The sequence below is a fragment of the Uranotaenia lowii genome, chromosome 1 (assembly GCF_029784155.1).
Source record: "Uranotaenia lowii strain MFRU-FL chromosome 1, ASM2978415v1, whole genome shotgun sequence".
Lineage (NCBI taxonomy): Eukaryota > Metazoa > Arthropoda > Insecta > Diptera > Culicidae > Uranotaenia > Uranotaenia lowii.
This window is the reverse complement of record NC_073691.1, coordinates 12,527,247-12,545,271: the sequence shown is the minus strand read 5'-3', so window position 1 is coordinate 12,545,271 and position 18,025 is coordinate 12,527,247. Positions and strand designations below refer to the sequence as shown.

The following is an 18,025-nucleotide window of genomic DNA, read 5'->3' as shown; positions in this document are numbered from 1 at the left end:
TATTAAACACTAAATAGAATTAAAAAATTTGAATTAATATTTTTATAAAAAAAAACAATACATATCCAAATTCAAAAAATAAAACAGATAAAAAAATTTTAAAAAATTAAAAAAAAAACAACACTAAAAATATGAAAATAATTTTAAAAAATAAAAAAAAATTAAAAACATATAAAAAAGATTTTTAAGAAAAAAAAAATAAATAAAAAAAAGAAGAAAAAATGAAAAATGATGAAAAGAAAGAGAAGAGAAAAAAGAAAAGAAAAAAATAGAAAAATGAAGAAAAAAATTTAAAATAATGGAAAAAATAGAAAAATGAAGAAAAAAAATAGAAAAATGAAGAAAGAAAAAGAAAATAAAGAAGAAAAAAATAATGAAAAAATACAAAAAATTAAAAAAAAAATAAAAAATGATGAAAAAATTTAAAAAAAATTTAGGAAAAATTAGCTAGAAAAAAATAAAGGAAAAAATTAAAAAAAAATATATTAAAAAATGAAGAAAATTGAAGAAAAAATATCGAAAAAAAAGAAAACATAACGAAAATTAAAGAACAAAAAACGAAATAAAAAAAAACGTTAAAAAAGAATAAAGAGGTAAAAAAATAAAGAAAAAAAAATACAAAAACGAGAACAAATTATAATGAGGAAAACGAAAATAAAATCAAAAATTAAGAAAAAGAAAATAAAGAAAAAAGGTTAAAAAATGAAGAAAAAAATAAAAAAATGTTTAAAACATAAATAAAAAATTAAGAACAAAAAATTGAAAAAATAAAAAAAAAATAAAAAATTAAAATAAAAAATATAAAAAAAAGTATGAAGAAAAAAAAGAAATGAAGAAAAAAATTACGAGAAAAATAAAACAAAATGAAAAAGAAACAAAAATGAAGAATAAAGCCGAAAAAACTAAGAAAAAAAAAATAAAAAACAAAAAAAGATTCTTTTACAATGACAAAACAAATTAAACAAAAAGTATAAAACATTTAAATTTAAAACTATATAAATAGAGGAAAATATAAAAAAAATGAATTGAAAAAAAAATTAAATTAAAATAAAAAATAAATTTAAACTTTGAAAATGTAAAAAATAATTAATAAAACATCAAATATTCCATTGAATTCAAAATAAAGAAGTATAAAATTAAGAATTAAAAAAAAAAATAACAAAAAATTATAAATAGAAAAAGTTAAAATAATAAACATCAATAAAATTTAGAACTAAATTAACAACATATAACATATCGAAAGGATTTTTAAGACAAAAAAACAAAAAAATTAAAAAAGATGAAGATGAAAAAAAATTAAAAATGAAAAATAAACTGAAGAAAACAAAAATAAAGAAAACATTTAAAAAAAAAAATAAAAAAATTAAAAATAATGAAAAAATGAAGAAAAAAAAATTAGAAAAATGAAGGAACAAAAAATAAAAAAAAAATTAAGAAAACAATAAAAAATGCAAAAAATAAAAAGAAAAAAATAAAGGAAAAAAAATTTAAAAAAATATTAAAAAATGAAAAAAATATGAAGATAAAATATCGAAAAAAAAGAAATAAAAATCGAAAAATAATGAGAAAAAAAATCGAAAAATAAAGAAAAAAAAAAGAATTAAGATATAAAAATAACTAAGAAAAAATACAAAAAATGAGGAAAACGAAATAAAAAATGTAAAATAAAAAAAAAAGAAAATAAAGAAAAAAGGTTTAAAAATGAAGAAAAAAATTAAAAAATGTGGAAAACATAAATACAAAAATAAGAATAAAAAATTTAAAAAATAAATGTAAATAAAAAATATAGAAAAAAAGATTAAGATTGAAGAAAAAAAGAAAAAAAATTAAAAGAAACAAAAATGAAGAATACGGACGAGAAAATGAAGAAAAAAACTAAAAAACAAAAAAAGATTTTTTTATAATGACAAATTAAATTAAACGAAAAGTATAAAAAATTTAAATTTAAAACTATATAAATAAAGGAAAATATAAAGAAATGAATTGAAAAAAAATTAAATTAAAATAAAAAATAAATTTGAATTTTAAAAATGAAAATATAATTAATAAAACATCAAAAATCCTATTGAATTCAAAATTAAGAAATATAAAATTAAGAAATAAATAAAAAATTTAAACAAAATTTATGTAAAGAAAAAGTTAAAAATAAACATCAATAAAATTTAAAACTAAATCAACAGAATAATGATAAAAAAACTTAAATAAAAATAAATGATAAAAAAAATTAAAAAAGGAGAAAATTCATAAATTATAAAAATTTGAAATTAAACATTCAACAAATATTGTATGTATTAATATAAATATTTAAAATTAATAAATTTTAATAAAAAAAATAAAATAAAAATAATAAAAACAGTTCGTCGTTCGATGTTGGCAACATGCTCGAACATTTTGTGTAAGAATGAAAAAAAAAATTGTTAGAAATTAAAAAAAGATAGAAACATTAAAAAAGAAAGTATGAGAAAGATAACAAAATACAAAAGGAGAAGTAAAAGGCGTATAAACTGTAAATATGATGCCTCAAATAATCAATAAAGCAAACAAAATAAGAAAAAGAATCAACGAAAAAATAATAATTTAAACAAAATTCAAAATTTAAAAAAAATAGTCCAAATTGAAAAAAGATAAAATTTAAAAAAAATAAAAAAAAAATATTTCAATTTTAAAAATTTCAATAAAAGTTAAAAAAAAAACAATTACAAAAAAATTTGAAATAAAAAAATTTAACCAAATTTAAATACAAAAAAATGAAAATAGGATTAAAAAATATATTTTAAAGGAAACAATAATTTAAAAAAATATAAAAAAGAAAAAATCATAGAGATTATAAGAAGAAAACAAAATAAAAAAGGAGAAGTAAGAGGCAAATGAATTGTTAATTTAATGGCTCTCTTAAATCAATAAAACAAACAAAATAAATAAGAAATTCTATTAAAGAAAAATAAATAATATAAATTAATTAAGAGAAACAATTTAAAGGAAAAATTAAAAAAAAAAATCATGAAAAACTAAAAAGAGTGACTTGAAATAAAATTTCAAAGAAAAAACAATAAAAAATGATTTCTTAATAAAATGATGTTTTAAATGTTTTTTTTTTATTTACAACATGTTATTTTATTCTAATTTTATTATGAAGTTTTTTGTAATATTTTTTTTAAATTTTCAAATCTCAAAAATATGTTAAAAAAATTCGCGACGTCTTTCTTGGCCACACCCCTTCGTACCAGCAGGCCTCAGTTCGCTCCTCGTTTCGCTAAATCATCCCCCATTAAACGGTTTCGATTTTGCATCAAAATAGATGACGATGACGACGAGGATGAGGAGCTGCTGAGGTTGTTGACGATTGTTGCCTTTTTGGATGCCCCATTTGTGTCGTGTCAGTCTAAATAAGCAACTAGTTGATGCTGCTGCCGCTACTACTGGTGGGATAACGGCCTTGACAATTCGCCAAGGTTGTGCTTCATCTGCTTTCTGCTCTGGCCCGTAAACGGTCTGTTTACGGATTTTTTACAACGTTTAAAATATATGATATTTCCTGCCACATTTAATAGAAATTTTTAATCCCAAACTTGTCTGATTGAAAGGATTTAAAAATTTTGATTTCGCGAAACTTTTGACTTAAATCTCAAAAAAGATGCTCAACTTTTTTCGTTAACTATCTCCAATGTATGGCTGAAGTTTTGAAATAAAGATTTAATCACCGTAAATTTATTTTATAACTTTTTTTATCTGCTAAGTATATCGGTGAAATTTTATATTTTTTGAGAGTTTTGAATTGTAACGACATTTGAAAAAAAAAAAAAACATTTGAATAATTTACGATTTCTGTTAATTTGGCAACAGTCTCTCTGAGAAGGGTGTCCAACTTTTTTTGTAAGCTGTCCGGGAATAATTAAAAGCAATTAGCGAATCTCACAACATGTTCTCAATCCCAGACAAACATTTCGGCGCAAATTGCTAATCGAAAAACAAAAATAAACCACCGCCAACTGGAATCAATTTCGATGCTCCAGCATCATTCGATTGAGATAGGGAAAAAAAATAACAACAATAACAAAGTTCAAAACCAAACCGCTCCAACTTTTTTGGACCAACAATGCCGCCACGCCATTCCAATGAAAATGAAACTATTTTTAGCCATATGATCGAACAAATTGACCCCTCCTGGGGGCCCACCATGACGATGATTTTGGCGTTGATGGGGATGATGCGATCCGCATGTGGATTCGAGGTCGTGAGCAACATTCTTCCTGGTGTTCATTTTTTTTTCGAGTTTTGCAAAGTCTCACTCAAGGCTTGTTATTTTTTTTTGCAGGAATCAAGCGATATGTATCTTGTTCTGGTAGATAATAAACATCTCCGAAAACGGTACCTTTTATATGGCTTAAGATGGACTGGCGTTGATTATTGTGGGGAATCATCGTCAATAAAGTTATGATGGGAGTTTTTGGCAGCTCCTTGATTGACAGAATATGTACGCCTCTGATTCCTCGTTTTAGGATTTCAGACTTTTTTTTCCTGTTCAGTAAAATAACAAGGCAAATTTAAATATTGCTAACCACAAAGAATCAGCTCAATTTTTTGTTTTTCAAAGGTGCGCTAACTACACTGATTAATGAATCTCGAACCTCTAGAGGATGATAGATTCGATACAATCTGTTTGAATTGTTAATCCAATTACCGACGTTAGTTGAACAAACTACTTTGGATAATAGCAAAAAACTATGTTAACAGATTTTTTCCTCTCAATTTTTGAACCAAACCAAATCGAACAAGCATCAAACCACACTATCATCGAGGAGCGCATTCCAACAATACCGTGATTCCATTTGGGATTCATCAATCGACCGACCTTGTGGGAGAAATCAAGGCAAAAAGTGGGTGAAAAAAAGGCAAAACAATTAGAGAAAACAAACAACCATTTGCCAAAGTGGTGTTTTCTAGCAGCAGCCAACCAGTGCATAATTGCAATCGTGCGTGGTGTGTTTGTGGTGTCTCGGAATGTGTCTCATCCGTCTGGCTGGTGGCTCATGAATGGATGAATGAACGAACAAACGATTGAATGAATGAATGGAAATGCCACAGGCAGTACAAAATGAGAAACTCGACAGAAAGTTTTCCGAAGCGAAAAACGTTAAGCAGCGTGCTGCTTACTAGGGTGCTAAATTTTCTAATCTCTATTCAAAAATTTTTGTATTATTTTCACAGAGATCAATAATACATTAGGTGTATTTCAGGATCGTTTACTTGTTTGCCATTTTTTTGGGTCAGACCTAAGTTCCCAGAAAACTCGCTGAATAACCAGGACTAAGAGATAAACCAAACAGGTCTATCGAACTAGAGTAATCTGTAAAATTTGGTCAATTCATATACAAATTCAAAACTCTGAAACAATGGATTACCGGTTCAAATCGGACAATTCCACCAAATTTCAGTTAACCAAAGTGTTGAACAATTATTGCAAATTATTGCAGTTCAGGTTTTCAATCGTTAATATAGCGCACTTGCATTTTTTGCTTAAAAAAAACTAAAAACTTAAGCTATCCTAAAATTAAACTAATTGTAGAGAGAGCGAATCTCTGCGATGGAAGACTGCATCGATTTGCCTCTGAAGTTGGAGATGATTTTGTTGGCCATCTCTTCGATAGATTCAATGCCTGCAATCCGATGAAGATCTTCGGTGCTGTGCCAAGGTGGAAGCCGCAAAATCATTTTCAGAACCTTGTTCTGAATCCTCTGGATGGCTTTCTTCCTCGTCGCGCAGCAGCTAGACCAAATCGGAACTGCATACATTATCGCTGGTCGGAAGACTTGCTTGTAAATAAGCATCTTATTCTTCAGGCAAAGTCGGGATTTCCTGTTGATGAGAGAATAAAGAGATTTAGTGTATTTATTACATTTAGATTGAATATCTTCAATGTGATTCTTAAAAGAAAGATTCCGATCAAGTGTGAGTCCCAAGTACTTCACGTGATCAGACCATTCTAAAGAAACCTCATTAAAAGTTATGGAATGATTTTCATTAGGTTTTAAAAAATTTGCTCTTGGCTTATGGGGAAATAAAATAAGTTGAGTTTTGGAAGCGTTAGGAGAAATTTTCCACATTTTCAAGTAATTCAAAAAGGAATTTAAATTTTGTTGCAATCTACTGCGTACCACCCGTAAATTTCGACCTTTGGCTGAAAGCAAAGTATCGTCAGCAAATAATCTTCTACCTTTTCCTTCTGGGACATCAGGAAGATCAGAAGTAAAAATATTGTATAAAATAGGCCCAAGTATACTACCCTGAGGGACACCAGCTCTAATGGGTATCCTTTCAGAGCATGAATTTTGATAGCTTACTTGCAAAGTTCGGCTAGTCAAATAATTTTGAATAATTTTGGTGAGATATACAGAAAAATCAAATCGAGCTAATTTAGCTACTAAACCTTTGTGCCAAACACTGTCAAAAGCTTTTTCAATATCAAGAAGAGCAACACCAGTTGAATAACCCTCAGATTTGCTAGCGTTAATCATATTAGTTACACTCAAAAGTTGATGTGTAGTAGAATGTCCATGACGAAAACCAAATTGTTCATCAGGGAAAATAAAATTTTGATTAATGTGAATCATCATTCTATTCAAAATAACTCTCTCAAATAGTTTACTTAAAGAAGGAAGCAAACTAATTGGTCGATAACTTGAAGGCTCTGAAGCACTTTTTCCAGGTTTCAAAATTGGAGTTACTTTGGCATTTTTCCATTTATTGGGAAAATAAGCCAAGTGAAAACATTTATTGAAGATTTTAACTAAAAAATTTAAAGTGCTTTCAGGCAACTTTTTAATAAGAATATAGAAAATCCCATCTTCCCCCGGGGCTTTCATATTTTTAAATTTTTTGAAAATCAATTTAAGTTCATCAATATTTGTCTCACAAGAACTTTCAAACACAATTTGCTTAGAAAGAATATCATCAAATTCTAGGGAATTGAGCATCAATTGGACTTACAACGTTTAAATTAAAATCATGAGCAGACTCAAATTGTTGGGCTAATTTTTGAGCTTTTTCTGAATTAGTTAAAAGAAGTTTATCCCCATCTTTCAAAGTAGGAATTGGCTTCTGGGGCTTTTTTAGAATTTTAGTTAATTTCCAAAATGGCTTTGAGTAGAGTTTTATGTCCTCTACTGCTTTAGCAAAATTTTCATTGCGAATGAAATTTAAACGACGTTTGATCTCTTTTTGAAGGTCGCAATAAATTAATTTCAAATAAGGATCCCTAGTTCGTTGAAATTGGCGTCGACGAATGTTTTTCAGTCGTATCAAAAACTGAAGATCATCATCAATTAAAGGTTGATTAAATTTATGTTTAACTTTGGGTATTGAAGCGGCTCTAGCATTGACTATTGAAGTTGTCAAATTTTCTACAGCCAAATCAATATCTTCTATTGAATTCAATGGAACGTTTACATCTAAATTACGTTCAATAAAATTCATATATCGCTCCCAGTTAGCCTTTTGAAAATTAAAAGTTGATTTTAAAGGGTTTTCAATGGGACTTTGGGATAAAGAAAATGTTACTGGAAGGTGGTCTGAATCGAGGTCCGCATGAGTAACTAATTGACTACAATGCTCGCCTAAATCCGTTAGAACCAAATCAATTGTGGAGGGATTTCTAATTGAAGAAAAACAAGTATGCCCATTAGGATATTCAACAGTATAATAACCTGCAGAGCAGTCATTAAACAAAATATTCCCATTTGAATTTGATGAAATATTATTCCAAGATCGGTGTTTTGCATTAAAGTCACCAATAATAAAAAAATTAGATTTATTTCTGGTGAGTTTTTGTAAATCTCCCTTCAAAAAATTTTTCTGTTCACCGCTACATTGAAAAGGCAAATATGCGGCAACAATTATAATTTTCCCCATAGAAGTTTCTAATTCAATTCCAATTGTTTCTAAGACTTTTGTATTGAAAGAAGGAAGAAGTCTAAATTTGAGACGACTATTGATGACAATAGCTACACCCCCACCTTGTCGATCAAGTCTATCACTTCGTAAAATTTTAAAGAAAGCATTGCTTTTCAAGTTATTGTCTGGCTTTAAAAAAGTTTCAGTGATGGCAGCAATATGTATGTTTTGAGTTTTCAAAAATAAAAAGAACTCGTCTTGGTTAGCCAGCAAAGATCTAGCGTTCCAATTCATGATATTTAAACATCTATTTGGATCCATGAGGGAATCGCAAAGTCATAATAATTTTGTTAGCATAATTAAAAGAAGTTTGGAAAGCTTCAAACATTGAATTTGCTTTCAACATAAGTTGCATCATTTCCATTAAATTTTGATGCAAAAATTTTAATTTTTCCTCAGTAATCTCACCCAAATCAACAAAATTGTTAGGATCAGAAAAGGAAGGAGAAGAAAAAGTATTTGAATTTCGGGGATTTTCCCAAGCATTCGCATGAACGTTGAGACTTGGTTTTTTCCCATTTTTATTAACGGTACAACGGTACAGATGGAAGTGAGCATTTTTTGCTTAATATCCGTCGAAGCTCTTCATGTGTTCATAAATTGGAGTATAACTGCTGAGCGTTCTCAGATTATACAGCCCAGCTTCTGAGACGATAAATAAAAAAAACCGTTCATATGGCGACCGTGATAATTTCTAAATTTTTTCTGACTGTTGTTGAAATCATAAGAAAAGGCTTAACATTTACAATGCCACAAATTAGTCTAAACCTTTATTGGTTCAGTGAGCGAAATAAGAATAGCACCATTATGTGTTTTGCTTATTAAAATATGAATGATTGAAAATTACGAAAATTTTCTTCCACAGTTTGTTCGCAATTGCTTAACGGATAATCCAAGCATAAGTTTACTTTTTTTGAACGTAGCAATTGGCATTGAGGACCAAAAATGTGAAAAAATGGTGCGAAATAAGAATAGCACCACTTGAGTTTTTCAAAAAAAACAAGATTATTTTTTAAAATTTACTGTGTAAAAGTGAATAATAATGCTTCTACGAACTTTTTGAATGGATAACTGCATTTTTAGAAGTTTTTCAGAATTCCAAAGGTTTTTATAGGTTTTAAAAGGGGGCTTTAAAAAATGCTCCTCTAGCGTGAAGGAATTTGATATTTGAGCTGTGTTCTTTACCAAGCTACTTACTGTCTTCATTAAAATAACGTGAAATGATGAAACAATCATTCGGGATTTATTTTGAATCAGAAAAAATAGGTTGGAAATCAAAAACTTTGATTATGTTCAGTAAACCAAACTTTTTCCAGTTTCAAATCGTAGATGGCAGCACTATCTTGCAGTTAAAACCAAATTTAGTCTCAATATTGATTTTTCAGGTTTATTTAGGCCAAAATTCATCATTTTGAGGTTTTTTCCCATCACAGTTTTATGGAAGTTCACGCTGCAGAAAGCTTTTTCGGATTTGAGAAAGAATCACCAGCACAAAAATGTACAACCGCCAAAATTCCTGTTCATCTCAACTTCCGATTCAATTGCAAATCATACCAATAATACTGCTAGCCGTCTGGTCCATCAAGCTCCATCGCAAAGTATAACTTTATTCTGATAATCGGTCCAAAAAATTCACTTTTAGTGACCTTGATGCAATTCTAATTTTTTTGGATTTAGTGATCTTAAAATTTCCAATGCGTTCACACGGTACATGTATTTATTTCTTGACTAAAATCATCCAGCACTCGCTAATTAATCCCGGATGTTCGAAAATGGGCATGAATTTGGTTAAATGACAAGATAGTGCTGCCATCTATGACTTAAAACTAGAGAAATACTGTTTGACTATTAAAAAACAGTAGTTTTTTTTAATTCCAACCTGCTTTTTAAATTCAAACTCAGCCTCAAAGCTATGTTTCATCATTTTGCAACATACTTATGCATGTTAATGAAGAAATCAAGCAGTTTGATAAAGTTTTATAGCAAATTTCATAACGCTAGAAGAGCATCTCTTAAAACCCCGTTTTAATACCTTTGTAAACCTTTGGAATTCTGGAAAACTCCTAAAATGCAGTTATTTATTCAAATAATTCGTAGAAGCATTATTATTCACTTTTACACAGTAAATTTAAAAAAATAACCTTGTTTTTGTTGAAAAACTCAAGTGGTGCTATTCTTATTTCGCACCTTTTTTTCACATTTTTGTTCCTCAACGCCAATTGCTACGTCCATAAAAAGTAAACTTATGCTTGATTTATCCGTAAAGCAATTCAGAACAATCTGTGGAAGAAAATTTTCGTAATTTTCAATCATTTATATTTTAACAAGCAAAACACATAGTGGTGCTATTCTTATTTCGCTCACTGTATTTTCCTGCCTCAATTAACAGGAAAACCGGTAACATGCGGTAGAGTTATGAAAATTGTTATAAATTTAAAATTTGCAAAAATATTTATTCCGTGTATCAGAAAACTATGTTTTGAGTTGGAGTGTAACGTCAACTGCTGATCGTTCTCAGATTAAGCAGCCCAAACATTATCCCTCTGAAACGATTATCTAAAAAACCGTTCACATGGCGACCGTGATAATTCCAGGGTTTTTTCTGTCTTTTTCATTGTCATTTTCCTGCTTCAATTTACAAGAAAACCGTAGATAGCAATAAAATTATGAATAAATTGTATAAATCGTAATACTGAAAAAACATTTATTCCGTCTTTCAGAAAGTTATGTTTTGAGGTGTTGAAAAATACGTCTAATCGAATGAACATCATTGATTCGATTCTCAATTCGAAACTCGAAACGTCACCGCCAAAGGACAGAACATACAATCGGAAGCTCGAAACACAAAAATTTACACTCCCCCGGAAAAAACAGAGTTCTCACGATCGCCCCAGGCTTCGCAATCATTATTAGAGAACATAATATAGAGAAACAAGAAAAAATGAGAGCCAACCGAAATGACTTCGATAATCTAACCCTAGCCCAACCACCGCCTCCGTTTCGATTAGGCTCCGCTCTTAGGAAGGAGGTAGCCGCGCGAAGCACTGATTTGACACATTTAATCACCTTTTAATTATTATTCATAACTCCAAGCTTCGGCACCGGGGTTTTGAGGTGGTGATTGCGCTCTGCTGGATGACCCTGACCATTTGCATATAAATCAGTCACTCCATCGGAGCCAACCAGTTAGATTCAGTTGACGAAATGGAGGAATGTGTTCCGACTCAGACTGAGTGTATTTTTTTTATACTGGCGTTAGGAATGCGTTCTTCGATTCCGATTTATTACCTTCGGCGTCGCTCGATTCTCTCACGCCCCCTTGAAAGTTGGGACAAGTGTCAGCAGAAAATTCGAAGAAAAAAAACACACACCTTCATTCAGAAAGATTTCATTCTGATCGGGCTACTTCCGTTTCTGCTAATTGACGCACTTCTTCAATCAGATCGCTCTGTATGTTGGCTAAGGTCAGGTGACCTGTGCCCGTAACATCCGGACGTTGTCGCCCTTGAAGTCCTGCGACAGTGCCTACCCTTGTTTTTTTTTTTCATTTCTGTTGTACCAAGGACTCCGCATTTTCTTCGCGTCGGACAATTGTGACACTTTCACCCCTTTCCATTTCGGGTTTGTTTGTTTGTTAGCCTCTTGACCAAGTAGCCACTTCGCTTATTATACTTGCATATTGGGTGGCGCGTCCCCCCGCTCCGCCCCAAATTCAGGACATGAATTAATTTCCTGGGAGCGGTCCTTTGCCCGATGAACATTAAGGCAGGAACATGAACGGCAGATTCATTAATTAATCAGGGTGTTACGTTTGTTAACTGCTGGGGGCGATCTCTCGCGAACTGTTATGCGGATTATGCTGCCCGAAATTAGCCTTTTGTGGGTAAAGTTTTCTTAACGGAGTATTTTTTATAATTTACCTGGCGACCGTGAGAATTTTCAAATGATTTTCCCTAACAATGTCTTAAGTTTTTTTGTTAATTCATTAGTTAAATAGACGTTACGTCAACTACTGAGCGTACTCGTTTTCTAATATGGATTATTTAGATGGAATTTTCTGTTTGAAAGGAGAGAAAATTTTGAAAAATTTTAATGGCGACCTTCGAAAATTTTAAATTTTACTTTAAAATTTTTCATAATATTGACTGAGGAAATATGAGAAATTTGGATTATTTTGAATGGATTTTTTAATGAAGTATTTTTTAAAAATAAAATTGACATGGCGACCGTTACAATTTTCTAACGTTTACTTGATTTTGGTAAAATTTATTCGTAGATTCAGAAATCAAAGTTCTACATCCATTGTCATCTTTCTTCAATAAGAATTATTTTACTAATCGTCGTTTGGAAAAGATAATCAACTACATATTTACATGGCGACCGTTATATTTTTGATTTTGTTTTAAAAACTGTTATAAAAATTTAAAAAAAATGGTATCACGTTTATTTATAAGAAGTTACAAGCATAGGTCTTGATTCCTGGAGGGCAATTCCGTCCCTAAATCCCGTTCTAATCGAATCTCAAAGACGCCGTGACTCCGGAACAAATTTCCTACCTTCGACTTGGCTTTATTCATCATTAAAGTTACTATTTCTGTCCCTTCCATTGTTGTTACCCAAAATTTTGCGGGGATTAACAACGGTCAACTTGTGGCGACGCGCCACCCACATGTAACATATGGACAAAATCCTCAAGAAGCCCCAGATGTGCTGAGGTAACTGCCACTTTCGCTCTCGTTTTTTTTTTCAGGTGTTCCGAGCAAGGTTGCCGAAAAAATTCTGTATTTTTGCTAATGAAAATTCTGACGTTCTGTGATTTAACCTACAAATTCTGTGATGGTTTTTTGTGATGGAAAAAGCTTAAAATTTCAACCTTAGCATGGTTTTCCGAAACAAAGTTAGAAATCCAAAATTTACGTTGACATAAAATGTATAACTTTGAAAATACGTACAAAATTTAAAAAATCTGCGGAATATGTGAATATTTCCTAAGTTCTGTGTTCTGTGAAATTTGCTCAAAATTCTGTGAAATTATAGATTTTTCTGTAATTTCGGCAACCTTGGTTCCGAGCAGTCGTGTTTCTAGCTAAAATCAGAGTCCAGCTGGGTCAACTACTTTTGACTGAGCCGGTTTTCAGTTTTATTTGCACAAGCTCCTCCCGATATTGCGAAAATCATCAATCTCTTTTCGGAATTAAATTGAATCAACTGCTGTTAGTTTTTCGTATCATCCAAAACAGTTATAACCTTGAAGAAATTGAATAGAGGTCACAATTTTCCTATTTTTAGGCTTTTTTTTTGGATTACTGAACGTTTCCCCCCTCCCTCAAAAATCCATAAAACGTACGACGAAAACTGACTGTCAAAATTATGACATTGACGAAATTGTGAATTAGACATACAACATGCAAACGCTTAATAAAGTTTCGCGTTTGTCTTTCGTGTAACGCAATCGGCAAATGGAATATATCGGAGGAATCCGCCATTGTTTGTTTCTGAATAATCACACAAAATGTTGCAGATTTTTCTTTATCTATTAAAAATATGTAATATAAGAAATCTAAATTATCAAAAAGAGCGTTTTATAGGTCAATAAGTATTATTCACACTGTTTATCAACAATTTTCCAATTTTCAGATTGAACCATTCAGATCCGGATTTTAAGCTTAAATTTCTTTATTTTTTTAACCGTTTTCCAATTTCTGGGGCATCGCACATTCACAAGATCACGCGAATTTATAGATTTTCCTGTATTTTTGTTTAACTCTTCTATGTTTTGATTTGCTACAAGAAATTTTCAGTTGCAGGACAAATAAGAAATGTTTTTTTAAACCTAAATCTAAAAAAATCTATTTTTTCAAAATTTACAAAATCTTTTATATTAGAGAAAATGATGCTAACTTATTTAACAAAACTAGCAAACAAAGAAATATTCAACTTTATTTATTTTCTTGAACTTCATTAATTTTAAATTTTAGCTCGAATTTAGGAAAAAATGCGGAGAGAAAATTTCATTTTTCCCAAATCAAATTGAACTTTAAAATTTGATACAAAAACGGATCCCGATAAATTTTCACAAGGAGTGGCCTCGAGTTAAAGCACCAAATCTTAATTTCTATAGTTTTTAGAATTTTTATTGTTCTTTTTAAGAGATTTAGAGAATTTATAAATTGGCACAAAAACCATCAGCTGGCTCGGTTCCACAGAAGAAACAAAAATAATATTGATTTTTCAGTAAAAAATATTAAATTTTCCCATAGAAACCTAAAAGTTCAAATTTACTCTTGTAAACGTTAGTTGAAAATTCTGTAAAAAATCATGTATGAGTTTTAAACCAAAACGAAGCTTTTTAGACTCTAGGGTTTGAAAAATTCATAAATGATCCCAAATTAACTCAGTCTAATACAGAGGTGACATCAGCCTAACGCACAACATTTTTCTCTCATCCCTTTCTCTCTTCTCCAACTTTCTATTGACTACTAGGACGTGGCCGGCACCGTTATTGATGAGCAAAGAGAGTTCATCAGTTTTGGGCATTGTAAATGTACTGCCAATCAAGGTCGGCGGAATCACAGAAAAATTTATAAATTCTCAGAATTTTGAACAAATTTCCATGAAAGATTCTGTGTCATAAAACACAGAATTTTGCAAATACATATTTACAGATTTCACAGATTTTTTAAATTGTTTACGTATTTCCATAATTATAACTTTTAGTTCAACATAAATTTTGGATTTTTAATTTTTTTTTTCAAGGAAAACATGATGGAGTTTGATGATTGTTTATTGATTTTTCTCACGTATAATGTAAAGAAAAATCAATTTTTCAAGACTTTTCAAAGAAATTTATGCTATTTCCATCACAGAAAACCATCTCAGAACTTTTGGTAAAACCACAGAAAATCCATTTTTTTTTCGTCAAAACACAGAATATTTTCGGCAACTTTGCTTTGTAGGACAATATTATCAGAACGTCAAAAATGTATATGAAGCTGGAATAACCATTTTTAATCATTTACAAAAATTCCCATAAAATAGATAACAAACAAAATAATTATAAAAATATTCACAATAAATTTGCGAGTTGTGCCATTTAAATCTGGGAAAATCAAAAATGAGTTTTTGTTTTACAAAAAGCTTCAAAAGTTTAGAATCTAATTTGTAACATCCACATAAATTTTTCAAAATAGATTTTTTTTTAAATTTTAGTAATTTAAATTTCAATATGTTTTTAAATTTACAATTTATGCTGGAGTGAGAAAAAATTACACATCACAAATGTTATTTAATTTAAAAACATTTCCAAAATATTTATTTTCATCTAAGAAAAATTTAAATTTTAAAAAATCTGTCAAGACATGTATGAAAAAAATCTTGATCTTTTTTTTACCATTTGCAATTCTTTTAAAGTTTTGAAAAAGTGTTGAAAAGATATTTTTAGAAAAAATCATTTTATTTTAAACTTTAGCTTTACATATCTGTTTCATTAATTGAAAAGATTTTAATTAGACACCTTTATTTTAACGAATTTTCCCTTAGAAGACCAAACTCCAATGTTTATAAACGTATTTTGAAATTGTGAATGATTACTTCTTGAAAACAGTTCAGCTCACGAAATTGATAAAATTTAAAAGATTCATAAATTTAAACAGGCAACAAAAATTTTTGATTCATGAACTCCTTATTTTTTTTTTTCAGTTCCGTGAACTTAGCAAAGAGTTTCAAAAAGAAATGTTTCTGAACCTATTAAAATACTTTTTCAAACATTGCAGGTTTTGCACATTAAAAAAACCAGCTATTTTACGTAAAACTGACTAAGTCCCAGAAAGTCGAACTGTGACCAAAATGTTTTTTTCGAGATATCACCAATCTCGACGTTCCATGCATTTCTGAGTCATTTGGCATAAAAATTAAAATTTTGATTATCCGAATTTCCTTTGCTGATTTTTTTAAATTGTTGAGTCGATTTAAAAAAAAAAGTTTTTTCGAGATAACACCTGATTTTGATGTTTTATGCATTTCTTAGTCATTTGGCGTCAAACTTAAAATTTCGATTTTCCGAATTCTTTTTGGTCCCCCTATGGTGATTTTTTAAACATTTAAGTCGATTTTGACAAAAAAAAATTTTCGAGGTTCTGTTGTTTTATGCATTTTTAAGCCAGTTAAAATATTACTTCGAGGCACCCTTAAAATCAAGTCCAATTGAGCTGAAATTTTGCACAGGTCAGTTTTTAAGGTTAATTCACAAAATGTATAAGTTCTATTTTCAAAATTCAATCATGAAATTTTTCCCTTACATCCAGCGATGGAAAAAAATCGCTTCTAGCGATAATTGAATACATACAAACCTCGTCTACGATGCATTGACATCGTTGCCTGTCGACGACACTCACATACTCCTCTCACAATTGCAAACAGATCTCTGTGAGAAACGAGTTACGAGTATCTCAAAAGAGCACCATCTAAATACTATCCGTGTTGGTTCAGACTTTACGCTCTCCTTCTTACCATATTTCTCTTGTAGTGTGCGCTGACCACAAGATGTGGATCTCAAAGTGCACAACTGGGTATAAAGAGTTTATCGGAAAATGTACATCTGACGAACAGAAGCGATCCTATCATAATCATTTCGTCAAAGATCATGATTATCTCACTAATAAGCAGGGATGCCTAGAGTAACATTCATCAGTACGAAAACGACTGTCAAAATGATCCGATTTTATCTTGCGATACATCAATAGAAAGCTCTTGCCCTGTACATGATGGGAATTTATGGGAAAAGTGGTTCGGAGCCATCTGGTCCTGGCCACGGCCAATCTGGCCGGTTCCGGAATCCGAAAAATCAAAATGATCAGATTTTAACTTACGACACATGATTAGAAAGCTTTTGACCTGTACATAATGGGAATTGATAGGAAAAGTGGTTTGGGGCCATCTGGTCCTGGCCACGGCCAATCTGGCCAGTTCCGGAATCCGAGAAATCAAAACGATCAGATTTTAACTTGCGACACATCAATTGAAAGCTTTTGCCCTGCAAATGATGGGAATTGATAGAAAAAGTGGTTCGGAGCCATCTGGTCCTGGCCACGGCCAATCGAGCCGGTTCCGGAATCCGAAAAATCAAAATGCTCAAATTTTAACTTGCGACACATCAATAGAAAGCTCTTAACCTGTACATGATGGGAATTGATAGAAAAAGTGGTTCGAGGCCATCTGGTCCTGGCCACGGCCAATCTGGCCAGTTCCGGAATCCAAAAAATGTAAATTATCAGATTTTAACTTGCGACACATTAATAGAAAGCTCTTGAGTTTTGCATGGTTAATATAAATATATGGTAATATATGGTAAACCTGCCTGCGAAGTCTGATGAAACTACAGCTTAGCGTTTTTACACTCGTATGCACTTTCGGAATACTATAAATGTTTCAATTTATTTTATTAACTTCCCACAAATTTTAACTAAAATCAATCAAAATTGAGGCAGAATGCCTGCCAGACCACGTATTTTTCGCTCAAATTAAGAATGCTGTTACCCTTTGAGAAAAGTTTCTGGTTCCCAAATTACAATAAGAATGCATAATTATATTGAATTTCGTCCTTTTCCATGTTCAAAAGGTGCACCGATAATTGATTCGAAAATTTCAAGAAATTGAATTTCGTTGCCTACATGAAGGCGTTTTACCTAAAAAGATATAAAAAAGTGTATTTTGAAAAGCGAAATTTTAGATAAGTTTTGCAATAGTAAACAATTTTTTTTCCAAAATATATTTAGTTTATTAAAACACAATGAACATGTAATAAAACATTTGATGTTTCAATTTTAACTTTCCATACATATAATCATTGTTCCATTTCTATTCATGTGTCGTAAGTTAAAATCTGATCATTTTGATTTTTTGGATTCCGGAACCGGCCAGATTGGCCGTGGCCAGGACCAGATGGCTCCGAACCACTTTTCCTATCAATTCCCATCATGTACAGGTTAAGAGCTTTCTATTGATGTGTCGCAAGTTAAAATTTGATCATTTTGATTTTTCGGATTCCGCAACCGGCCAGATTGGCCGTGGCAAGGA

The 18,025-nt window shown here is 30.5% G+C and overlaps 1 protein-coding gene across 2 annotated transcripts in view; it reads right to left on the bottom strand.

Moving 5' to 3' along the window:
• The window catches only part of LOC129739663 (40S ribosomal protein SA), a 243,595-nt gene that overhangs the window by 157,885 nt on the left and 67,685 nt on the right, over positions 1-18,025 (bottom strand). The window lies entirely within an intron of this gene.